The following is a 27,378-nucleotide window of genomic DNA, read 5'->3' as shown; positions in this document are numbered from 1 at the left end:
CCTGAGACTTGAAAAATGCGCTGGGCCAGTTCCTCAGCTGATGAACTGCAGTCAATAGAGCTTATGCCCATTAACATCAGCTGAGTGTAACTCTATGGCCTATAGTTCTTACTGTAGCCATGACAATGTTGCCCACCCAGCAGGTATGTGGAAGTACAGTGGTCACCCTCGGAAATGTACTCAGTGACCTTTAGTTAAATACATAATGTTTCTTTCTCTAGGCAGGTGGCCTTTGTGATTTTAAAGCACCCAAAACAAAGCCTATAAAGCAAGCCCTATGCAGTTCCACTGCAGAAGGGATTGAAGGTGGGGAAATCTGACTAGGTGCATGTCCCGCTTGTATTTCATGGAACCCCAAACCTTGAAAGTCCCAAGAATGGGTAGAAGAGGAGGTTTAAGGGTTTGCTGGGAAAGGGAAGGGGGCTAGATTGGGCCATATATCACTGCACAGATCGTCAAGTGGCCTAGGAGATCCTGCCCCACTTCTCCCTCACCAGCAAATGCATTTACCGAGTTTCGGACTTGGCTAGACTTGGCCAGGAACTGAGCTCTGGATTTGCCACTATCTGCAGTATTCCCTTGTAGTTCCCAGTGCTTCCTGTAAAAATACTGTAAAAATTACCTTGAATACTGGAAATAATGGGCCATATTTATTAATTTGCTGTAACTTCATTTTGTATGCAGAATTCCACTCTGATTTCAATGGAGAGTTCTGCTTAAAAGACAATGGAATACTGTGCCCCACTGAGGTAAAATTGTTTTGTTGTGTCAAGCAATTCACACTCTTCTCAGGGTGAAAGTTGTATTAGAAATTTCACAATTAGATCAGCGGTCCTGAAATTTCCAGTATCTTTTAAGAACAAAAAAGATCAGTTTTAGGATTTTTGTCTAAATGGATCTTTCAGAATGTTAACTGCTCCCATCTCTTTATTCACAAGGCAAAAATCAAGCTGAAACAGGTTATAAAATACCAAGAGGACCTGGCCGCAATCATTTCATTTGAGTTCAGTTAAATTTCTCCTACCTTGATATAGGAACCGGCAGGACAAATTAGAGCAATTGGCAGTGGTACTGGAATTGACGGAAGACAAGTGAGGTGGTCCCAGAGCCAGACTGGAAAAGGACAGAAAGAGGCATCTGATTTTAAGAACATATGGCTCTCTGAGACCGAGAGAATTACAGACAAGTGGGCCAGATCTCAGCTGGTATACATCAGTATAGCTTTACTGAAGTCAATGAAATCATGCTAATTTTACGCCAGATGAGAATTTAGCCCAATTAAGTTTATTTTCAGTACTGTTTTAACAGTCTTCTTCCTACCTTTCCAAAACACATTTCTTCGGTTTTTTTTTTTTTTCCTGTTAAAGACAGATGGGGGAGGGTGGCGGAGAGATTTCAGTATCTCCTGCCATTTAGTCATACTTAATTTTATTCCCCTCATGTATTACTGGACCTGCTTTCTCTCTAGTACTTCTTTCCCTTGATGTGTTTCAAAAGCCCTTCTCATTCCCTTTAGCAACTTTGGCTAGTATTAACACATTATGCTTCTTTGCTGTTCTTATCTTTCCCCTTCAAGCCATATCTTTTGCTTGTTTTCCTCCCCTTTCTTTTTTGGTTCTTTATCTTCTGTTGCAGAATAACTACATCTTTTGTATGTTGGAAGTATATCCCAGATTATCTGAGTTAAGTGAAAACATCCCTCTCCCTTTTCCTACTTAGTTTAATAACAGTCTAACAAGTCGTGCATCTTTTAAACCAAGGAAGTTGTTACTGCATCTACCTAAATGGAGACCCTCTCAGCTAAACACTAGTTTTCATCTTAGGCCTTGTCTATACTAAAAAGGTTGCAGAAGTTTAGCTATATCAGTCTAGTGAAACTGGTGCAAAACTATAATGTAGATGCACCTGAATTTTGCTTAAATTCGTTTAGCTTAATCTGGTAAATTAGCAACACAAAAACTAATTTAAGCAAGTTAAACAGAATTAGGGTTTAGCATCTACATTAAGGGTTTGCAGGGATTCAACTAGATCAATTTAAAATCAACTTAATTAAAACAGTGCAAATTTCTTGGTATAGCCAAGGCCACACAGGCCATTACACCACTCTGTGATTCCTGATCCCTCCTCTTTGCATAACCAGTGTGGTCATTTCTTGATTTCAAGTAATTAATTTTCTCTCTTCTCTGCTTTTACCTGGTACCAAAAGCATCTCCAAAAAGATCTTCCCAGTTCTCTGAAGTTATCTATTATTTTATCAAATCATCAGTCACTCGTGGAATTTTCACAATTAGTGGAAAATCTGCCTCATTCTTAAGGATAATCGGTAACATTTATTGCCACATATGTTCTTCCTGCACCTGGAAGGCAACCTCATCTGTTGTCTTTTTCTAGGATCCACATGTTTTGAACCATATCTCTCACTATGCCTTCAGCAATCCAGATCTCTTTCCTCTTCTTTATTTCTGGTCACTCCCATGCTTAGTTCTGGTTACTGGAAGGTACTGAATGTCTTTTGCCTGTTTCCATTGTGTTGTTTGTAATAGATGGGTTTGACAAAACACTTACAACGTTCTTTAGAATTAATGCAGCTTTGGTAGGGTGGTGTTAATGTGTTTCAAATTTAAAACACTGTTGTTTTTTGCATTGTTTGTAATTACTATCTCTTAAATTTCTATAATTGCTGTTCCATTGTGTTCTATTATCATTCAAGTGCTACCTGTAGTTAATGAAAACCCAAGCACTAATTGAGTGCTTTATGGTTAGATATAATCTAAAATCATATAGTATAGGAGAACAGAATTATTCAATCTTATATAACTGTTTATATATATATATATATATATATAAGACTGTTTAAAGTTTCTCAGGCAGAAAAATTAATTATAAAAGCACAGAGGTGAGAGTTGGAAAGGCCTATTAAAATATGTTCCTTTCCTCTGTCAGTCCAAGATTATTTCCTATAGTATATTTTCTGCTATTCTATCCAGTATAACTTTAAATCTCTTAAGACTTTCTCCTCAATTTTCCTTGGGAAACTATTTCATTGTCAAACTCCTTAGGAAATTTCCCCTGACGTTCAGCCTATGTTTATATTAAGTATAATGACACATACAAGGTGCATTGGGGTAAGCAAGTTCCATATGTTCCTTTCTTAATTTTTTTCCAATTACTTCTGGATAGAGCTGGTTGAATTATGGAAAAAATGTATTCGTGAGCATGTTTGCAAACTTTGATTTGAGATTAGATTTGACCATATTCATGTTCTTTTGTGTTTGAGTTTCCATGAACATTTGAATGATGTTGTATGCTTGGAAGTGAGGATGTAAGCTGACAGAACGCAGGGAACAGCTAGAGTTTGAAAATCAGTTATCTAAACTCTTACAAAAATGATTGTCAGTCACTACTTAGTGGCAAGGAGGAGAGGATAGCGGAAATATGAGATGGGGAGTGAGCTAGTAGGAGGAAGGTCCATGTGTGTAGCCAACTATAATTCCATTTCTTCTGCACAATAGCCAGGAAACAAGAAATTAAATAAATTAGAGTTGGTCAAAAAATGGGAACATTTCTTATGGAAATTAAAAATGTCCTCTTTTCTGGTCAGAAAATTTCAAAATGTTGTAAGCTTTCCATCTCTATTTGGCTCCCTGCCCTCCAAGTTCTTGGATGAAAGTCACAATGGCCTGCCTCCTGTTTATAAAGTTTATGTGATTTAATCAGAGATTGGGGTAGGGGGGGAACACCAGTTGACTTAGATGATCAGTCAAACACAAAGAGCAATCATAACACTCAGTCATACGTGATCCATGGGCTGCAATTTGATTGCACAAATTAGCTCATGAACAAATACAAATGATAAACAAATTCAGGATAATCATGATGAATAGGTGGATAGGCCAAGAACAGAAAAAAGGGGTGAAATTTATGGAATACATTGTATCCCATGAATAATTTGCCCAGCTCTGTTCCTAGTTATATTAGTGTACATTTCCAAAATAACACATGGTCAATGGTAAATAGACAAATTTCAGTAATATAATATATGATGGAATTAACAAGAATATATCATCTCCCATATAGACTATCTTTCATACTGCATACCATTACTTCAGTTCCATATCACATGACTGTTAGAACCAGGTGCACTGTGCAGCATGCCTATTAAATCTGAAGCAACGCTTTCTACAGAAAACAAGATTTAAAGAAAAAAAATGCTATTGTATTTTATTTTTAGATCTAGTTTAGTTTGAAAGCAAAGTGGACACCTGTTTAAGAAAAGGCCTTGTGTAATTCTAGAGAGGAGGAATGGAACAGCTGTGTTGACTGTGCTGAAAAAAAGTAGGACATGCAAGAAAATTGCACATAACTCTTTACTTCACACTTGATTTGTTTTTGGAAATTCAAGTTCAGGTATTTTAAAGTTCACATAACTTTAGTTCTAATTAAAGCTGCCATTTAGTGTGGTTATACTAGCTGCTATAAACATTCAGAAATGATAGAGTCCTTTGCATCTAACAGAAAGTTGAGGAATGCATGGCAATGATGTCAAGTCGCTTGTAAACTAGATTAAAGATATTTAATTTCGAGACAGGGTCAAGGTCTGTAGAGTAGAATTGGCAAATGTAGGATAATAAATCAAGAGGTCACATAGTTTCACGAAAAATTGCCCATGTTGATTTGTGATCAGTAGGTGAGGCACAGCTGATATAAAGAGAACAATAAAAACGCTTTGTTAACAGTGCTTACTCATTAGGATTGGGTAAGTTTTCAGTCTTATCCAGGTAACTTCCTGTGAATATGATGAAACCTGTTAGATAAGGACTAATATAACCTCAAGGAACATGTGCATACTCACATAGGTGTTTATGTCTATAGCAATATAGCAAAACGAAGGAAGTTTGTTTGAATTAGGAGTGAAGTAATTGCCCTTTGTTACCTCAAACATTAACATACTGTTTCTGGACTTGAATTACTCACTATCTTCTGTGTTTTCCTGAATTTGATCATTTGGGATTACAAAGATGCTGATTGTCATCCCATCCCTCAAACAGTAACAATCTGTCAGGCTGAGAATATGGCCCAGCACAAGGCAGAGATGGGGGAAGGCGAAGATAGCTCTCCTGATTCTGGGGAAGGTGAAAAACCAGAGCAATTCTCCATGTAAACTGGAGCAGCCTTCAGGCACACAGAGGACTGGTGTGCAGTGGTGAAGGAACCATTATTAGGCAGGAGTAGTACTGAAGAACTTGGTTAAGTTTGCTATAGGGCACCTTGAAAAGTAGCCAGGAAAAGTGGAATTTCTGGGCACATAACTTTTGCAGTTTTGTCCAGCTTCAAGAACACTGTTGTCACTTAAGGATATATCGTGGCAGGACCATACATGACTGTATAGTTGCTTAAAGAGAGTAACAGCTTCCCTACACAAACATTTCTCTGTGGGGCCTATCCACATCTCCAGTGCAGTGGCAGTGGAGAGTGCATTTCCCCTTCACAGATAAGCAGAGAGGAAGGAAATGGGCAGAGCTTGGGCTTCTGCTACTCAATGCAGCAGCCAGAACAGCAGGACATAATCAGGGATGGTAGCTGGTTACTTATTTTCAGGAGAAAGAAGAGAACAGGAAAGGAATTGTGGCTTTTTGTGGCATAGTTGTTTCCATGTGCATCTTCTGAGATGGCGTTGCTGTGTGTGCCTCATGTTCATGAATAGATTTAAAGGGACAAACTAGTTCTGGGTATGTAACTGTTATGACAGAAATAGTCACAGTAACAGAGGATAATGTTAATATGTGTTGTCGGACAATCACCTCCTTTAATAGCACATTACCCATGTAAGTGACTGTCATGAAAATTATAGCAGGGGATAGTTTCCACGCATACACCCAAAATATGCGAGTCCAATTTTGCTCTCAGTTACATCAGTATAAATGAGAACAGACTAGTCCCCCTCTACATTTCCTCTTGTAGGATCAGCATTTGTCTGTTCTGAACAGATTGTTCTCTTTTCCCCTCCACATCACCCTTTGTATGTTCTTTATCATCTCATATATATAAAAGAACCATCTCATTGTGTAGGGTGGAGGGTGGTGCACCAGTTTGGCAAATACCACAAAATGACAGAACAATTCTAAATGTTGTCAGATTAGCAGTTTGCTCAATCTCCAATTTTGTATCTAAAAATGAATAATGACATAAAGCAGCAAATGAATCATCTGTTGAAGAAAATATAGCTGTGCTTTTATAGTATTTTCTGCTGCTTCTGAACTCCACCATGCAACAGCATCTCTTCTCTTTCTGTACCCTATCTTTCATAATCCCCCCTAGATCAAGTTTTTAAAGGATATTGTATATTTAGATGGAAGGCTTCTAAAATTTAATAAATGTTCCTGGGCTTTTGTGAATCCTGTATAATCTGTTATCTCTGCTTCAAAGGGCAGAGGAGCTGCTGTTAGCAGCTGGAATCCCTGACTTTTTCAAACCAAAAGTAACACTGAGCCTACATTCCTTATACAGGTCAGGGAAACTACATACTATTATCACTGTGCCATAAAATATCAGAGTCTAAAATGAAGAGACACCAACTGAATGAGTCCTCAATATTTCTGTTAACATTTTCATTTGCTACTATTCAGACAATGCCAGCATTCCCTCCATTAAATCAAATTTTGAATTTGGTTAAATCAAACTGTTTTTACCATCCTTTTTATTGTTCACATCACTGGCCAGTGTTTTTCAAGTCACACGTGTTCAGCTAAGGCTTCCATAGAAAGGCACACATACCAAATAGTAGGGCTGTGAGTGAAATAGCAACCTCATGTACACGTTCTCCTGTCCTCATGGGTTGGCCCTTTGCACATATAATAGAATCTAGAGATGAAGAGATCTATTAAGTTATCTGGGAACTGATCCAAACCTGGCTGAAGTCAACGGCTAGATTCCTATTGTTCCCAGTGGGGTTTGGATCAGGCCCCATTTGCATCTTCCTGCAAGTTCATGATTATTCTATCTCTGGAACTTATATGGTTCCCATCATTACCATAGTATCTCCATTTTACAGATGGGGAACTGAGGCCCCGAGAGACTAGTGTTACACAGAAAGTCTGTGGCAAAAGCAGAGAATTGAATCTGAACCTTCAGCTGTTCAATCTAGTACCTAGTCCATTGGATCATCCTTCCTCTCTGTCCCTTTTGTACATTTACTAGTTTATTTAATAAGTGATTTTCACATTTTAAGTTTTAATTGAGGGATCCCATCACTTCCCTGGATAAACTATTCTATTATCCAGCAGCTGTCATTGTCAGCCATTTTCATCCTTTTATTCTATTATTCTTAGTTCAGACCCCCTTTAACTATGATAAGTAGCTGTTTTCTCCTGCACCACAAGAATCTCCGGCAGGGGACTTTACATACAGCTTTTGCTCCCTTTTCTTTGACTGAGCTGAGTAAAAGGAGGGAACAGGGCAGAATCTACCACTGAATATTGTTTCCCCTTGACATTTTTCCATTAATATATTTGGCTCTCTGGCTGAAAAGTTTGGACATCCCTGGTGTTAGAGCTGCTTAGAGCATTTACATCTCACTGCTGACCTGGAATAACCTTGGTTAGCTTGTGAATTGTCAGTATTGCAACACATGGTTGTATGGTTACTCTTAATTATTTTGCATTGTGTTCCAAGATCTTTAGAGAGAGAGAGATTTTAGTCCATATTCATTTTCTAATATCTGTCCCTTGGCTGCATTCCTGCAGTTAATGCTCACTAATAGTGTGTTCTTTGTCTGCCTAGTTACCAGGGTCATCCGTTTTCAAAAGAGTTCTACAGAATGGAGAAATGATTCTCCAGTAACTGTTTTTCTTTTAAACAGAGACCTTTTCTATGTCCCTTTTTCCTTTACAGCGTACAGCCGAGATGTTTTGGTCTGCCAATTTTTTTCTACACAATCCAATTCCTCAGTCATCAGAGACTGAACTTTGCATTAGATTGTTTTATTGGAGAAAGTCAGAGGCAAAAGTACTAAAAGTTTTTTAGCTCTCGTATTATGTTAAGAGCCATCAAAATGCTTCTTTTAAGCCCTTTTCCTTCAAAATGGCAGTATCAGTATATGGAAAAAGATGTGATTGGAATTTTTCACAAAAAAAATGTGTTTGTTGAAAAATGGCCTTTTATCAAAAATGAAGAAGGTCACAAAAAGCGCTGATATATTTTTTTTACATTTTTCATTTAATTTTCTATTGAAAACATTGTAAAAATGGTTATCTGAAATGTAGTTTTGGTGAATAAATCATTTGGATAAACTTTCATGAATGCTTTCAATTTTGATAAAAATATCTACACAAAAATAGGAAAACTAAAATTTGGGTCAAAATTTGGGTCCTGCAAAATGGAAGGAATTTGAAATTTTTTGGGGAAAAAAAAGAGGAAATGGAAAAAAGGAGAACATGTAAGGGGAACATCTGAAACAAACTGTTTTTCCTCGCTTTTCTTCTCCTTTCCATTTTTTCTACCTTTTCCACTTGAAAAAAAGGGGAAAAAACCCCAAATCCAAAACTTGTTTTTTTTTTAATTATTTTTGAAAAGTAAAATGAAATGAAAATTTCAATTTCAAATTAAATAAAAGTGTTCCTTCTGTTTTTTTTAATGTTCTGCTAAAAAATCAGAATTTTACATGAAAAACTGTGAATTAAATTTGTCCCATTTGAAAATTTCCACAAAATAATATTGCTTTTTCTCCCACATATAAGAGCAGCAATTGGAGTGGAAAAAACTGAAAACAGAGAGGAAATGGTGGGGGTGAGATTATGTAGAGACTTAAAGTTGTGGACGAGGTGTTAGAACTCAATGTGGTAAAAGACAGAGGAGGCCAATGTTGGGATTTAAAAAGGTGGATGGAGCAGCATGAAAGGAAGGTGACTTTACCAGGACTATTTGGGCCAGACTGTGTGTCTATCCAGGTACTTATATGGCCTCCATCACCAGACAGTATGATCATCGCAGTTTCTGAGACTGGAGGGAAAGAGAAAAAAGTGAGAATTTGAGAGAGGAGAAAGATACAGTAGTTAAGATGAAAGATTATTATGGTGGCATGGTTTCAAGGTTTTTTGAACTGGGGAATATTGGTATATTCTGTCTGGTTTGTGAATAGAAATAAGGAATGACATTTCCAACCTTCTTAAAGCAGAATTCCGTCAGAGGCATTCCTTTTTTTAATTGATGGTGAAAGAGACTGTGAAATACGATAATTTTTTAAGTACAGAATTTAGTGAGTGAAGTACATAAAATCATGATATCAAAGCTCAGATGTACGTCATTTATGAAGTTCTGTTGACAGGCAACTTAATAGAGTTTGCATCTTCAGACGCTTAGAAAGTGGAAAAGATTTGGTGCCAGCTAAGTAGACTGGAGTTCAGAACAATAAGTTCATAAGGAAGAGGCATTTCCAAATGTCAGGGAACTTCAGTCCTTCTTCACACACAAATTTTTTTGGTGAGGTGTATTCAAAGGTCTTCATAGTGCTCCGTAAAATTTGTATTTCAACTGACCTACATATTTGCATTATTTCACACAATCTTTGATTCTTTTAAATCTTTCAAACACCCTTTTTTCCCTTTAGATAACATGGCACCATATTCCATTCAAGCTTACATGACTTAAAATATGCTAAAACAGTCAGGTAAGTTCAAGCAAATTCAAACCTACACAGGAAAGAATTTAAGTCATTTCCTGTAAATAAATGCAAGAAGCCTGTGATAGACAAACATGAAAATTAATCCTGCTCAGTAGTATAGCTTGAGGAATTTAGGTACTTGTCAAGCATGGTAAAAGAATTTAAAGAATTAATACTGGTGTGTTTTACAGTCAATTCTTTTTAATAAAAGGGGTTGTGGGGAGAGAAAGAACAGATAATCAGCTGCCCATATCTTGATCATCTGTTATTTCAAGTTCAGTATGATTTATCTACCTTTCTTAAAGTACTAGTGAGGCCTATTTCTCCACATTCTGCATTTTTAGGACAGTTTACTGTTTATACGTGCTGACCTCAGTTGGGTATAATATATCTGTGTGTCAGAAATTGGACCAGGCAGTATACATTAGAGATGAATTGCTAGGAAATTATCCCAATTGTGCTGACTTCCCAAATTCCTTCAAATGACTTAACAGGCTTGACACGGTTGCTCAGTGTTCTACTTGCTTAGGGGACTTTACGAGAATTAGTGTTTCCAATCCATTATGAAGGTTTTGGGGTTTCACATTTACATAGCAATAGGAACCTTCAACTAGTAAAGAATAAAGCTTAAGTCATTGTTATCAATGTCAATGTTAAATCTATTTATATAGTTCAGATTAAAATCTCTAAGAAAAATAGCCAGGTAGACTATATTAATATTACTGCTCATCTGATGACAGTATCACCTTTCAACTAAAAGATTTTCTCTTCAAGCCAGCACTAGCAATAGAATACACACTCACTCCTAACGAGACAATGAAGTGTTTAAGGGTGACAGAGTGTATGGCAAATGGCATCATGAGATGATGTTCTGAACAAATGACTCATTTGCCTCTGACTGGCTGGTGTAGATCTATAATCCATGATAATTAAAAGTGGAAACCTATTTTCTCCTTAACATTCCTTTCATCAGCTGTGCCAGAGAGTGACTATCAGTTTTTCATAGTTGCATCAAGTTAAGTGAATTTGTCTGTGAATCATCATTCTGCTGAAGTTAGGAAATTCCCTTTCTCTTTGTGGAGTGGTGTATGAAATCCTACATATATATGTTAGATTCTCCTCATTATATTTTCTGGTATTATTCCACATGGAAAAATCAAAGACTTTTGATTAAAGAAGTTAGGCCCAGATCCACAAAGGTACTTAGGTGACTAAGTCACAAATTTAGGTTCCACTGTGATTCACAATCTCACTGGGTCTCCCTCAGTCACTCCTGTTGAAGCTGTTTCAGTATGTATAAATACTTAGAATTACTGGGCCAGTGAGAGGGTGAGAGTTCGCATGACTCTGTTTGTCTACTGATTAGGGCATTCACCAAGGAGGTGTGAGAACCACCATCCAATCCTCCTGTTCCAGTGACTCTTTCCTTATTTATCCACAGTGAAACAGCTCCAACAGGAGATATTGACGGAGCCCCTCATTAGAATATCCTATAGCTCAGTGATTAGAGCATTCTTCTGAGAGGTGGGAAAACCTCCTCCCCACCCATTCAAATCCTTTCTTCCCCTCAGGCAAAGGAAGAAATTGAACGAGCTTCTCCCATATGCTACCTGTCAGTTCTGTGTTCTTGGGGAACCAGGGCGCAGTACCCAGCCTGTTTGACTCATGAAGGACTCCACCCCCAGCCTTTGCTTGAACCAGAACTGATCAGAAAAATGATTTACAAAAAGCAATGAAAAGGCAGCGGGAGACACACCTCTACCCCTTCTGACAAGGGTGACAGGATTAAGGCAACTCTCCTAGTCTCATTTGCATCAAAGATGGGACAGGGAGGCATCTCCATTAGCATACCGAATGGAGAAGACGGATTCCAAGGCACGGACTGCACTGAACTCTGGGACCAGAAAAGCAGGGAAGCTCTGCATAATGGGGGATTTCTGCTCCCAATGTTAATGAACCCATGCCTGCACACCCCCAGCTCAGCAGTTATCAGACCAATTCTAGTAATTAAGGCATTATTAGTAATTAATCCTTTATTGGTATCCAAAATACTGAATCTGCCTGATTGCACTGTGAGCTCCCTTGGAGTAACATCGCCCATAGCCAGGAATGATCAGTTCCTATTGTCCAGCCTAAACAAAACAACTCTGGTATATTCCCTTGAGTCTTTGTTTACCCATAAACAAATCTAGTGTTCTCCCTTGAAGCATTGTTGCTTTCCTTCAAAAACCCCTACTCAAGTTCAAAATTCTGTTTTGATGCCTGGATCCAAAAGCTGCATCAGTTCCACTGGAACTTCATCTTTTTCTGACAGATCATGTTGGGGGCTCTGCCTGTCTCCAGCACTCTGGACCCTGAGCTGCAACAACCACCTGGGAACCTCGACCAGTCGAAGCTTCACGGAGTGCTGAGACCCCAACTCTCCCTCCCTCTCTCTCTCTTTTTTTTTTACTCCAGGTATAGCTTTCTAACCCTGACTTTTGTAATCAAATTTGAGCTAGATTTCCCAAATGCCCCAATTGAAATCATGTAATATTGTAACTGTTTGGTTTGTTTGTCTTTCCTTGTATGGCTATTACTACTAGTATCATAAGTTATGTATACCTGGCAATAAAATAACTTTTATAATCAAGCTGGTAGCCAGACTTTCTCCGAACTTCATTTACTCTTGCGTGTTCTCGGCTTCCCTATTTTGCTGTGCAGCAATGCTCCTCTTACCTAAGCCAAAGATCCCTGTAATGCCCAAAAATCCTGTGGGGTTTGCTCATGAAGGCAGTACTAGCAGAACAATTGTAATGTGAAAGTGGGGATAGGGATGTGCTGAACCTGTGGCATATGAGGGTGGCAGCTTGGAAGTGCTGCTCAACCCAGCCTGCTGAGTCCAGGGACATATAAAAGGTCAGCTTTAGAATGCTGATCGACCTGTCCACTCAGATGCACTCTGTTAATCGGTGTGTGTTGTATTCATCTGATTCTGGGACTGGAGGAACCCAGCCCTGGGAAACCTAGGTCCTGCAGAATAGCTCCACTGGAAGGGGACTTGCAGAAGGGAGAAGCAAAGCTCTGTATGGAAACACAAGTGACACAAGCAGTACATTGATAGAATTACAGAACCCCCCTCCCTCAGGAATATAACTGTAATAAATGAGCACACCCCAAGGTGACGGGCAAATCTAGTCACACATGTCCCAGCTTCTCCCACATAACCACTGAACTAGACGTTATAAGGTCGGCAGTTCTTCCTCCAACCATTTTGTGTGGTGTGATACAGGGATTTAACTCATTCTCATAAAAAATTACTTTGGGGCCTAAACCACCTTGTTAATCCTATAACAGTTAATTAGGGTGAGGGGTCTTTATCTGGACGCATCTATCAACGGCATACGATGAACGACAGGACAGATGGTCTCTTCCAAACCAGAATCAGGTCAATTTATTACGTGACAAACAAGTAAAAGCACGAGGGTCTATACAAAGGGGATAAACCCCGGACCCAAGTACCACAAACTTAACCTTTGGGCAATCCCGATAGTCTCTAAGCACTGGATGTTATAGGCTCATGGTATGTCTTCGCCCCTCCTGGCGTTGTTATTGCGATCTGGTCTCATCTTCTTCGGCTCCAGGTCCGATGAGGCCTACCCTTAGCAACCACAACAGATATACCCACACACTGCCACTGGAATGGACAGCAGCTGTCACTGGGTGCTCTAAACTTATATAACCTTGGGCCGATGTCAAAGACCCAATCCTAGGGCTGGGATTTCCCGCCCTGAGAGGGTGTGCACACGGCACTACCCTCTGCACCTGGCATTCTTTGGTGGTGCACCCGGCACCATGACCTACTCAGAGGTGGCTTTCCCGCCTTTACTGGTGTTGTCAGGCAGATTAAGGGACCTGGCGCTGTGCCAAGGACCTGCTGGTGACAGTGACCGCAAATAGAGACAGAGACTCCATCTTGTTTGGCCTGGGGTTCAGGTGGCTTGACTTCGACTATATACATATGGATACCTATAACTTATATAACTATATACATACACTTTGGGGTTATCTAGGCTTACAACCTGACTCCCAAAGAGAGGTTCCTGGTTCTGGATCACTAGGAGAGGTAGGCACCTCCCTGCAGCCCATATAGGCACCTATCTCCAAGAGAGGGGAGGGGCTTAGAACATACCCCTGTCATCGGCATCTCACATTGGCTAGTTTAGGCCACTCCCTGCCTAGAGTGCTGTCTTTTGTATATTGTATTCTTAGGTGCCTATCTCTCCTTATTCACTGGATAGGGAACTTAGTCATCTAACAAACCTTGTGGATCATAGAGTTGGTCCTGTGGTTTCCTAGGTATCTAAAAGTTAAGTGTTGCAAGACTGAGCATTGCAAAGTCTAAGTCCCTTTGTGGATCCAGGCCTTAGAATCTGGATCCAGAGTGCAAGAGAAAATGGTCCCCAAAGAGATTTTTCTAATTTGAAACTATTCAAATCTAAGGGTGAATCAAGCTATATGTTAGTGCTAGAACAAGAATATTATTTATATGTCTGGCAGGTTTCCAGGCAAATAGTCTAGGAGTACAAGAAATATGGTTGAATGTAGGATTCCTGAAAAGTTGTACCAGTTTAGGTAAGAAACTTAAGATACAAAAATGGTAATTGTTTGACTACATCTGTGTCCTTCTTTTACTATGAAATAATTATAGAGCAATTAGGTTATTCTTGAAAATGGTACAGTAAATATAGCTATAACAAAGCATCACTGCCATCTTCTGGTAATAGCTCATTTGGCTTGCTAGTATGCTGATTTTTATTTATTTATTTGTTTGTTTTTAGAAAGCTACATAGCAATCTATTGAAGACAATCATCCTCGATCTCCGAGGGATTGCTGATGACTATACATAGCAATCAGTTTTTGTTTGTAAGGCCTAAGTTAATGTAAGCATATGTTTTAACATTCAGAATTTGTTTTGATCAATAATTCTACTCCATGCCAGAATGTTTGAAGTATTATACTAATGCCACTGTTGCAACACACATTCCTGAGACTGATTTTTGGCTGGTATTATGAGTGCTATATATCTGAAATGAGAACCTATAGCAGGGGTCTCAAATTGTTCTTCCATTCCAGAACGCTGGCTGTCTTTCAAACCAAATCTATATATTAAGTCTTACAAAATAAAATCAAGGCTATGTCTACACTGATGGTGGCAAAGTCTCCGCCATCAGATCGACTTATCTGGATCGACTGAGCTGTCAGTGAAGACCCACTCAGTCAATCCAGAAGTCGACACTATTAATCCACCCCCACAAATGGCGTAGCGTTGCATCGATGGGAACGTGGTTCCCATTGGGGCAGTGCAGTGAAGATGGAGCGCAGAAGAGAAGCACAGCAGTTGACGAGTGTTATGCAAGTTTTCTGCGTAGTTTGTGTAACTCCCGTTGACTGCCGCCGAATCGCCGGGGTAAGTGTAGACCAAGCCCAAGTTAGATATTGCCTATTGAGAGAAATAAGTAGATATTCAGACTAGATTCTCAACTTGTAAAAACTGGCATGGGTCCATTGAAACCAATAGTGCTATGTTGGCTTAAATCAGCAGAGGATCTAGCCCTCTGTCTTTAGCAAGATATTACTATGCTAACTCTTTTGAGTAAACAACTGCTTTACATGTTTTAGAAGAAACAACCTAATTCCCAGCACTGCTGTCACTAGAGCGCTTGCCTTTGTGGGAGCAGACTCACTGAAATAAAAATCAAGGCTAACAACGAAACATTTAGGAACAAAAACAGTGGCGCTTGGTCCATCCCTCTTTGGTATGGCTTGATTTTCCTGACATTTCCTGGTGGGCTAGTAGAACTCATTACATGACCTTTACCAGTCTTTCCAGCTCCACCTATTAGCTATTGCCTGCATATTATAGCTTCACTGGCCAGGGTTGTGCAGAACACCACCACTGTCACATGGTGATGTTCAGTAGGAAATCACTTTTGCTTTTAGTTAAAAGAGAAATTGTAGAACTTAATAAAGACTTGCACATGCTTTGTAAATTACACTAGCAGTTTTCCAAAATAGTTGCTTAGAGATTGCTGGGAAATCAGTGAAAAAACAACAACATCCTTTTCTGACTCAAGAAATTAACATGCATTTTGTTGACTTAAAACATATAATACCTACAACCTCTTTAGATGAGAGCATATGTGTAGGATACGTAACTACAGACCAGACTTCGCATATGTGCACACAAGTCATCTATTAGATGATGTACAGAATGTGGGCTAAATTGTGGCAAAGAGCTGCAATCCTATTTTGGGGCCAGTCTAAAGCTCTTGAGTCCCAGAGAAAGCTACAGAAAGCACTGGGATTCCTAGCTGTTATTTCAACCTTTCAGAAACACACACTCCTCTCAGGAACTGCCAGCTTGCTAACACGGGGCCTGATACAACACCCAGTAAAGTCGATGGGAGACTTTCCATTCATTTCAATAGGTGCTGGATCAGAACCCTGGTGTGTTTGTTGGGGAAGTTGTATTATTGGAGAGGCTAGTACAGTCCTTGCAGTCCCTGAGTGCAAGGAGTCCTGTTGTCTGCCCCTTTGTAGTGAGGCCTGCATGGGGAATAGTGGGGGAGTGACTCCCAGTGTTGTCTCCGTCCATCACATGGCCATTCTGCATTTGGACACAACTTAGCCCAGCTTGGCACACGTGCAGCTGTGTGCATACACAAAGTTATGCATGTGTCTTTGAAAACTGAGATTTCGTCCAACTGAAAATCAGGCACTAAGTTCCAGATTCTGCCACCCTCATTCCCACTGACTGGTACCTTTCTTATAAATGGGAAACTAATGAGACTAGGCACTCTGAGCAAGGCTGGCACATTCTGGCCCCATATGTCTAGGTGAGTACATACCTGCTCTGGCTTTCTTTTCTTCTAGCTGAGATTCTAGTTCCAGCATTTCTTCCTGGCTGGCTTAGCATTTCAGCATTTGTTTCTGGCCTGTCAGAGGGACAAATTATTCCTACCATACATACTGTGTATTGTGAACCTGGCCTCAATTTGTGGCCCAAATTATTTAAAGATAAATCTCGTCTTTAAGCTCTTACAGACACTGTGATGTTCATATCATTCTTTGAGACATTTCCCTTTCAAAAGCAGTGAGTCTGTCACCACATGGAGAAGTTTGGGGTAGTAAATCCTTCAGAAGTCATTTCTAACCAAGGTAGAGCTGTTCTCCATAAATACAGAGCCAGCTTTTAGAAACCCAAAAGCTGGATAGTACATTTTCACTGTCCATTCATGCCAATGACAGATGCCTGGCAATCACGAGCTACTTGTCAATATTCAGACGGGTAGCACAGAATGTACACTGCTGTTGAGAAGAGCAGAAAGACTGTTCTTTTGAAAAAGGCTTTTAAAATGATGTTGGAATACATGCATTTTTAAACAACATCACTTAAAACCTTTTACACAGAAGCACTTCCACAGCTGTGATCCAGCTAGCAATTACAAGGGAGGAAGAACTGATCTTTAAAATGCTTTAATATTTAAGTGATTTTGCAAAACATAACAGTGTCATCTCTAAAAAAGGCTTCTTGAAAAATATATCCCTTTCTCTCGCCTGTCCTCTTTTTCAGTGTTATCAACCTACTGCTGATTTAGCATCACGTGATTTTTCAGTATATGACAACTTTCTTGGGGCTGATTACAGACTTCTTTTTGTTGCAAAACCAACCAAGCTAGTTTTATATGTATTAATTAAAGCAGTAGTTGATAGAACAGGGATGGAAGTGATCTGCAAAGATTTTACACCGAACTGTTTGCGTCCCAAATAAATGTCCTATTACCAACATTTCAACAGACCAATGAGCGTGTACTCCTCATCTTTGAAGTTTGACATGCAGTTTACAAAATGAAGAAAGGAAAAGCACCAGGAGAAGATGAGTTGACAACCAAAATTATATGAGCTGGAGGCCAAGACCTCTGAGAAATCCTTGCTCAGAGATTTATCCACTACTTGGAAATGCATCTAGCTGGAAGGAGTCTAACACCATTTTGCTGTACTAGAAGAATGACCATAAAGATCTAAGGAATTGTTGTCCAATATGCCTGCTCTCACGTGTCTTTAGGATTTAGGATGAGCAGAGGCCAAGAGAGCAGGCAGGTTTTTTAAGGAATTTCAGCAAAATCAACCATATCTTCACTATAATCCAGCTATTGGAGCGCTCAAGAGAATACAAACGGCCTTTATGTATTGCCTTTGTTGAATATGAAAAAGTGTTCAACAGTGTTGAGATAAATGCAGTGCTGAAAGCTCTCACAGAACAGGGCATCAACACAAATTACATCAAATTACTAATGGAAGCAAACTCTGACTGCACTATGGATATAACTCTGTTTGACACTCCCCTCCGCATCCCAATCGAAAAAGGCGTGAAGCAAGGATACCCGGTTTCACCAAAATTCTTCACAGCCTGCATTGAAATGGTAATGAGATGGATGAATCGGAGGGGTGGAATCAATGTCAATGGAGAGCAGTTAAATCATCTCAGATTTGCAGGCAATATAGTGTTGATTGCCGAAAACACTATCAAACTACAGAAAATGCTGTGAGAACGCAACACAAAAAGCAGCCAATTCAGTCTGTGCCCCCAGCCATATGATATCCACTAATTATACAATCAGTGCATGCCCATGCACACATGCAGTTTTCAAGGAATATCGGTCACCAGTGAAAAATAAACCTAGTACATTAAATCTTTTCATCAGCAAACAGGAAAGGTCGTACAAAACCCAGCCGGTCTGCTTAACTACTGGCAAGATGGCAGCCCTAGGCTCAGTGGTGCCCTGCCTTAGTTTCCTTCTGTTCAGGGCCCCTTAAAAAGTTCAGATATTCAAAACATTCCCTTCTGTCATCCAATGTATTTAATGCTGCAAAAACTCTTGCAAAATTGAACTCAAATCTACAAAGTCTTCACCTCAGTTTCAGCTGGCCTAGCTCCTCCTTCTCCTCCTCCTTCCTTTTTTTTACCCTAGTCCCAAACTGGGCACAGTCCCCACTCTTCTTGCCTGGAGTTTGGCTGTCTTTGCTTTCTTCACAGGCCTCCTTTCCCACTGAAGTCTTTCCCCCTGCAGACTCAGGGGCCTGCAGAAGCCTTCTTACTTCCTGCAGTGTCTGCAAACATCTGCCAACACCCACCTCTACACCTTCTCTCTTCACATCGCTTCCTTATATGTACACCATAGGCCTCACTGGGTCACCATACCTCACCAGCCACATGGTCTTTGTTCTCTGCACCTAGAAAGTTGGCTAGATCACAGGTAGAGCTTGGCCCATCTCCCCTTAAAGAGGACAACTGCCCTGTGACATATACCTAACCATGTAACCTCATGATCTTACTGTCATTACCTTTGTCCTTCCTCCCCACTTCCATCCTGTTCTTTATTACACTCATTTTTGTAAGTTTTCAAGTTAGAAATTGTAACTGTTTGTGGCATCTTCCCTTATGTTTGTACAGCACTCAGCACCAGGGGCCCCAAAAGCTTACTGAAGCCTGGAAATACTACCACAATACATATAAAATTTTATTAATTATTGCTCTTGTTATTATTAGCTTTTATGTGTTTATAGGCCCAAGTCAACATGCAATTATTTCTATATTATAAACACATTTCACACGAAGAACATGGCCTCCTCTGGTGGTGTTCGTTTCATTTGCAATAAAGTCCCTGTCAGAAATGCCCAGGACAACTGACATTTCTCTTTTCTCAAATCTTCTGCAAAAGCAGTCCCTGTGCCAAGACGGCAATGAAATTTTAAGGCCATCAGAGGTTTAGTCTGCAGCCTTTTGCTGGCCGAAGATAGATGTTCCATCTTATACAGATGGGTAGTAGTTAAACTGATGTGGTTCTGTAGATGCCAGTGGTCAAAGCTTACTCATAAGCTATTTGTTTAGTGTATGAGATTTATTTCAAAAGACAGACAAGAATTGCTGTTTTACTTCCTGTTTCATACATATTTTTTGAATGCAATCTTTGATTTTCTATGTTTTTACCCATAATTTTCAGGAGAATTTTTTACCTGTTAAAGTTGGCACAATAATTAACTCAACTGAACACACCTATACATTAGTCTTTCACATTAAAATACCAGGAAGAGGTATTGATTAGTGAATTTCAGAAAAGTTTGATGAGTATTCCAAGTGTGTCTTCTGGGCGTGATTTTACTCTGGCATATCCAAGGATTAACTCCTGAAATCCTAAATGAGGACTATAGACTTTCTTTCTGAGGCAGGTCCCAGGTCCTCTGTTCATGTGAATCAGCCTAGCTTCATTGTGGAGCTACCTCAGCTGAGGCTCTAGCGTTCTTTCTTTTTTTGTTAATCATTAAACTAATCTGGCCATTACCAGGGCACCAGAGCCCAGCTTTTATGACCTTCAGGATTCGCAGTTCCCCTGAGCCCTGATCCAGAAAAGCACATAAGCACATGCTTGACTTTACGTACATGGGTAGTTCTACTGACATCAGTAAAACTACTCAGATGCTTAAAGTTAAAACACATACTTAAGTGCTTAATTAAGGAACCAACTTTTTCTGACACAAGGGAGAGGAATGTATTGAGGATGAGGGTGTTTGTATGGTGGTAGCTATTTTGAAGAGCAGAAGTTTCTCTCTTCACCTTTGCTTGTATGATTTATTGGATACATTCTGTATTCTGATAAAGTTTATGGGTTAGGTTTCTCTCCTGCATCTGAGATGTGCTGAAAGAAGGAGAATGTAATGGGAATTTTCAGGGAACTGGTTGTGGCTTCTTGATTCCATGGACAAGTCTGTACCAGCATTGACATGAACTAGAGAAGTCTAATATTAAATATTACCAGTGCTTCCACTCCTTCCCATGCAATTCCACAATCATCAGTTGTTGGTTTTTTTGCCTCCTCAAGAATATCTTAGCCCTTTTCTCTAGTCCATTTAGAGGTTTCTGCTGAATCTGAAATAAATGTAAGAGACATTATGTTTGCATTAGCAATCCCTTCCAATCACATTATCTTCTTGTAACACTTTGCTTCCAAAGACTTTAAGAGTTCTGCATATGGTACCAAATCTCCCATCTGTAAGCACAATGATAACTTATATTACTGGAATGGCCCAAAATCCTCATCACCACCACCCTTATTGTCACGCTAATGATGTGCTAGTGCTGTTCAACCTGTCAAGAAATTATGAAGAGTGTAAAAGTAAAAGATACAGTACAAATCTATTTTCAAGTCCTGATTCTTTCACCTGTGTAAATCAGGAGGAACTCCACTGAAGCTAATGTAGTCACACCATTCTGACAGTGCCACCCACTGATTAAATGGCTGGGAAAATCAATTGGATCTGCAAGCTGCCAGATGACATCAAGAAAAAAAAGGGAGTGTTTACAAGGTTAGGCCCTTCTCTTCCTGGGTGCTCCACTTCCCATTGGCCAGCTAGAGAGATGTGAGCTTAATGGCTCTTGCTTCACACAATCACTTAATTAAACCCTGCTTTGAGGTAGGCATGAAATACTCAGGCAGTGTGTGTGTGTGTGCACACGCGTGTGACCAAGCAATTTGTTAGCATCTCCAGTAGACCTACCTAAAATGCCTGATATGGGGAGATAGTGCCCCTCGCCAATGTAGATTTTTAATAAAATTGTGACTTACCATTTAAAACCATCCCTGTTTCCATTTCATTACACTGCGTGTCCTGATCTATGGTGTAAGAAATGATTCAAACCTTTGGAATACAGGGAGCTGCAGAAGTGCTTCCAATAACATTTGTAGATCAGAACACAAAATTATTTGGTTTAAAACATCTTAGAAATTCAAGGTCAGAAAAGTTACTTTCCCAACAGAATATTTAGGCGCATCTGTCTCTTAGTTACAAATCTTCTGAAATTTGTCCAAATAAAACATCTGTTGTTTGTTACTGGTATTTTCTCTTACAATGTATGTTAACAATTCTGACATTTACGTAAAGGACACAAAGATTTCAAACCCCACGGAAACCAAGAATATGTACATTTACATTGTTTTAAAATCTCTTCTACGAACATTAAGCAGAGTTAGGAAGTGGGAAGTCACTATTGTTAGTTATGAACTGCGTGCGTAAATCTCGTTTAGACTGACTCTTAGTTGATATGAGGAGATGACTAATGGACTGGAATTATTGAACTGTTGCTTCCAGTTCATAAATAACATACTTATCTTTAAAGCTACCCATATTTTGTCCTGCTAGCTTAAGGTCTAAAAGCTACTGCATCAAAATGATGTCTGGACTAAGCAGCTTTTTCAGCTACTGCCAAAAAATGAGGTGTATTATATTAAAGTCAAGTAACGTTTCTGTGCTACAAAATGTGAACATTTACTATAAAGCATCTCTGTTACATGTTTATCATAAAAATATGGCTGTTACTGGCATTCACCAAGACTCTTTAGAATTTGTTGCACAATCTGGATGGATTGGGCAAACAGTTTGCTTCCAAATATCATAGGTTGATAAGAACAAAAATGAATATTTAAAATGTATGCTCCATTTATTATAACATTCTTTCTCTGGAATTTCAAGGTTCTGCATAAATACTATTAAACTTCACAACACTCTTTTAAATTAGGTAAGATATAGGGATCATTTGGCCCACAACTGAAATGCAACTACTGTATCTACAAACTGTAGACAGTATTTGTTTTGCAGCACACTACAAAATGACATATATTTGTAATAAATTTCTACTGTGTTCAGTAATTCTGGTAATGCAAACACATTCATTGTTAATTAAAAACAAATGTCAGCACAAGAAATGAACAACTTGAACTTTAATATTTGCAAAATAGTTAGAAGAAAGAGAAATTATTTGCATTTGCAGATTTGTGTAATCCTTTTATGTTTTAAAAGGCCTAGTACAGGTATAATCAATTCTCCAATGTAGAAGATAGCAATAGTTAGTTTTCTTCCAGACACACATTTGGTTCCAAAGCCATTCTCTGAGTGTTAGGAAAGATCAGTTCTTTATATCCCTTAAAAGCCGTTATTCTGTATTTACCCCAGAGCAGCTGAGGGGCCAATATTTGGTCTCCAGTAGAGACTGTTGTAAAACTGGGGACATTTTCACAACTATAACATTGACATTTTTTCCGATTAGTTTTGAATTTCAAAATTTCTTCCAACATTTAAAAAATGACTAACAGCTGTACCATGTAATTTGTCTGAATTCAATAAACAAAGTTGGGCACAAAATATGATGTGCTCTCACATGTATTATCTTAATCAGCAGTTTGCAGGGTGCAGCCTACCACGGATCAATTATGTCTGCCTAAAATCAACAACAAAACATTTACAGACTCCTATCCTGCAATCAGATCCATGCAGACAATCCGTTAAATCTACATAGAGTCCCAGTGATTCTTAAAGAAGATTATACAATGATACTTGGCCCTCCCACTGTCTCGGTAGCACCTCATTGGACATCCCCTACACACAGACATTTGTCCGCAAATGATGCATTGCCATATATCATTAACCCTATTTGAGGTTTCCATCCATGTGACTGTGTTCACATCCAGTCAATTTGAATTAAATTTTCAAGTAAGATTTCATGAGAGGCACTGTGTGAAATGCTTTAATAATACCACCTAATTCTTATATAGTGCTTTTCATCAGTAGATCTCAAAGGACTTTACAAAGGAGGTCAGTATCATTATCCCCAATTTACAAATGGGGAAAATGTACTTAAGTCCATTCACATCTACTGCATTCTCTGCATCCATTACATTTTGTCATTGTGTCATATAAAGCAGTCAGGTTTGTCTGGCATGACTAGTTCTTTTTGAACTGATACCATTTATTGCTCATAGTTCCGTTAACTTCTAATGCTCACATTTATTTCTCTTAATAATAACAAAATGCTTTCCATTTGATTCATAAGCCTTTTGGATGTTAATGAGCAGAGATTAGTAACTGTATTTTGGTGCTTAGTTTCAATGTGTTTCTAAAAAAAAAATGTTACTACTGTACATCTGCTTAGTGTTTTGTTTTAACTGAAGCACTTTTATGCCATCTGCTGGTGGATCTGATGTCAGCTAAACAGAGTGTGCAATATTTCGTATCACAAGTGTTTTGATACAAACAGAGCCATCGTAGAGTGATATTCATGCCTATGTAGAAGGTCAGTTCAAGGCATATATACTACTTGATCCCTATTTGATTATTTAAATGGTATGTGGGTATTAAACTGGACTCTCAGCCCAATGCTGAAATTCACTCTATATGATTTACTCAGTACCACAGAAGCTGATCTGGAAACTTCAATGGAACTATTTTTCAAAATACAATGAGTTCTGTCAAAATCAAGACACATTGTGAAATTGTGTTAATTTCATCAAAATTTGGTTTCAGAGAAAAAAAGGGAAAAATATTTTAATGATGTTGAAACACCCCATCTTGACATTTTGGATTGAAACATTTTAATTTTTTCCTTTTGAAATGTCTTTTCATTTAGAAAGGTATATTATATTATATAAAAAGTCAAAATGGAAATGAAACATCTTAATTGATCCAAAACAAAACTCGGGGGGAAGGGAATCTTTCACAAAGAATTTTGAAATGTTGGGGTTTTGTTCTGAATTAGAACAAAAACATATTTGGAAATTTCAAAATCCTCCATAATACAGAATTTCCATACTCTGTCCAGCTCTATAGATGAAAATGAAATAGATATAAATACCAGACAGTGCTGAAATTTGAAATAAAAATACCTCCATGCTGCAACAAGTAACCTGATTCTGATTTCATATTCTGTGATTTTACATGGTGTAACTCAATTGGCTTGGTTTATTTCTTTGTTCGTTATTGAGATCTCAGAACATCCTCAAGAAGCTTTCTGGTGTCAGCGTCTCACTCAGTTCCCTAAATGGAATATTATTCCTATCTAAATAAGAAAGGCCATTTGCTGCTTTTAGTTATCCTGGGATTAACTCCTTTGATTTCCAGGACGTTAATCCAGATTTATATTAGTGGAACTGAGAAAATGTAACTTTTTGGTCTTCAGTGAAAGTCCTTGCTTCTTTATGTCCTAGTCACTTTCCTGATGTGAGTGAGGCTGAATGGAACTTCCTTTAGAAATCATTACTGCCATTGCCAACTTGGTCAGAAAGGCCCCTTTAGATTGAGGTTAATCTATCTATATTCCAAGGAAGATAATAATCAACCCTTTCTCCCTCCCATATCAAAATGCTCTGCAAAGTTAAATGAGCATTATGATCCCCATGTTGCAGAAGAGGAAACTAACTGAAGCGCAGAGAGATTAACTGATTTCCCTGGTGTCGCAGAGGACGTTAATGACAGAGCCAGGAACAGCATGCTGCTCCCCTGAAGGCTACCATTCTGGTGCCTTAACATAGGACCATACTGCCTCCCAGAAAGAAGAACTGCATCCCTTCTTACTGCTCCCCAGCAATGCTGGCTGGAAGAGTTATATATGGGCATGGGGATCAAAGCCAGGTCTCATACATCACAGGTTGCTAAACCCCTTAGTTGATCACAAAAGCATAAAATACATTGTATGTTGTGTACTAGTAATATTGCAATAAAATCAAATGTGCAAGATAAATGTTTGAGGCCCAATATGGTACATTTTATAATGAAATTCATTCTCTGTGTATTTTATTAAGTGTAATAAGTGTACATGAATCAGTTTTCGGTGGTTCAGAAGTCTGATGCAAATGTTTTTTACAGCATCATTGTCCAGCAGCAGCAGAGCTTATTAATGCTTCACCTTTTCACCCCCTTCCCACATGTATAAAGGAAATTCTAATATTAAATAAAAGAACAAATGCATAAACGTATCCAGGAAAGATCAAACTGAGTGAGTCAGAATAGCCAGAATACCACAATTCAGTGCTTAAAGAGGTAACTAACCATAGCCCATATCCTCAGCACAACACTCAAGGCAAGAGACTCAGCTGGCAGGTAGGAAAATTGACCCTCCTAAACTGCAAAAAAAAAAAAAAGTAGGGTTATTCTGTGACCTTTGCTTCAGTGGAATGGCAGATGAGGGGGCCCTTGGCTGTCCCCTCTATGGGGGTGGCACTAAGGACTGGAGAATCTCTTTATCTGGCTCAATGCCACTTGGCCTCCACCCAGCCTTCTTATTACACACACATAAGAGCACAGGCAGCTTGTGTGTAACTGAGTTCCTTCTCTCACAGGGATTCACATGCATACCCTAGTGGTGTGGAGCAGCAGCACACAAACAATTCCCTTCTTCCCCAGTATGCACCTCCCCCTAGCGGTGTCTCAGCTCTAGGGAGGTCTTTTCTGGGGAGGAGCAGGAGGTAAAATACCATAGAGGCTCCTTATTCCTTTCCACTTTGGATTTCAAAGGTGAGATCTGTGAATAGACAGTGCCTTTCCCATGCAAATCCCAGGGAGACAAGCTGGTCCTAAGTAAGGATGGCTAAGTAAAGGATTTGGAGCAAATGGGAGTTTTACCTGGGAAAGGACTGAGTAAATCTGTTTAATCCCTAGGATTTTGCCATGTGTTTCATCAGGAGCATGACAGTGCTTTAAAATGTCCAGTTTGCATGCCTTGCTAATCTAAACTATATAATACTTCCCTATTTTCTTAATAGGCTAAATTCACCTCTAGGAGAGACAGGAGCAACTCCTTTTGACCTAGACGGGAGCTTACATGAGGGCAGAGATTGGTCTATACCATCTAATTATCCAAAGATAACATGGAAATTTAAAGCCACACAATTTTTCTTTGACACTTCTCCATATTTTTTCCTTTATCCAGTATTTAATCATTTGATTAATAGTTAATTTAAGTCTTGATTTTGAAGTGAATAATAAAAGAGACTCAGTGAGAAGACAAACAAATTTGTTAGAACCTTTTCTATGTTTCTTTTTTTAAAGTTTCCTGTTAGCTTAAGCACATTGTGTTCCTCTGTATCACATCCCTTTAAAGCCATATGTGGAAGTAATAAAGTGTATCCCTGCTTCCAGAGATATGGAGTATTTGTTTAGCTAAATGACTAAGGAAAATACTATGAACTCATTAACAAATATGGGTATATGTGGTCATTTAATCATAGAGAGCAAGCTGCAGAACCAGAGCACAAGACATATTAGTCAGCATGGGCAATAGAACTGTCAGTTACAGATCTCAGGGTTTTTTTTTTTTTTTTCAAGAGAAGAGGTTAACAGTAAAATAGAATAAATCCACCAGCAGCAGTTTACATTAAAATCAAATTTCCAGCTGGAGAAATGTATGTAGATATATGTGATAATTATGGCCTTAATTCAAAGTGAGATTATTTTTTTCCTTAAACACAAGCCACTGCATATTACACTGTAGCTCATGTAAAAAGAATAATAATTACAGGACCAGGCAATGTGTTTTCATTATTATCCTTTCTACCAATTTTGAGATACATAGCTATATACAGTACCTTAGGGGTTTAGCTCGATCTAAATGAAGAAGGAAATAATAAAAAAATCCTTTAGATATATCTGGCTGTTTCTCCATTACATGTCAGTCAAGACAAAAATGTTAACATTTTCCGTATAGAGTGAAATTAAACCTATTTATTGCTGGAGATGCAAGGTGCACATGCCTTGAAATATTTCACAATTGAAACATTAGATTTCTTAATATCTTTCATCTTCTTGATACTAAACAAAGAAGGGATTCTTTTTTCTGCTTAAATGAAGTCTG

The sequence above is a fragment of the Emydura macquarii genome, unplaced genomic scaffold, assembly GCF_026122565.2.
Source record: "Emydura macquarii macquarii isolate MOO-44397 ecotype Brisbane River unplaced genomic scaffold, CSIRO-AGI_Emac_v2 contig_719, whole genome shotgun sequence".
Taxonomy (NCBI): domain Eukaryota; kingdom Metazoa; phylum Chordata; order Testudines; family Chelidae; genus Emydura; species Emydura macquarii.
Note: the sequence above shows the minus strand (reverse complement) of the source record.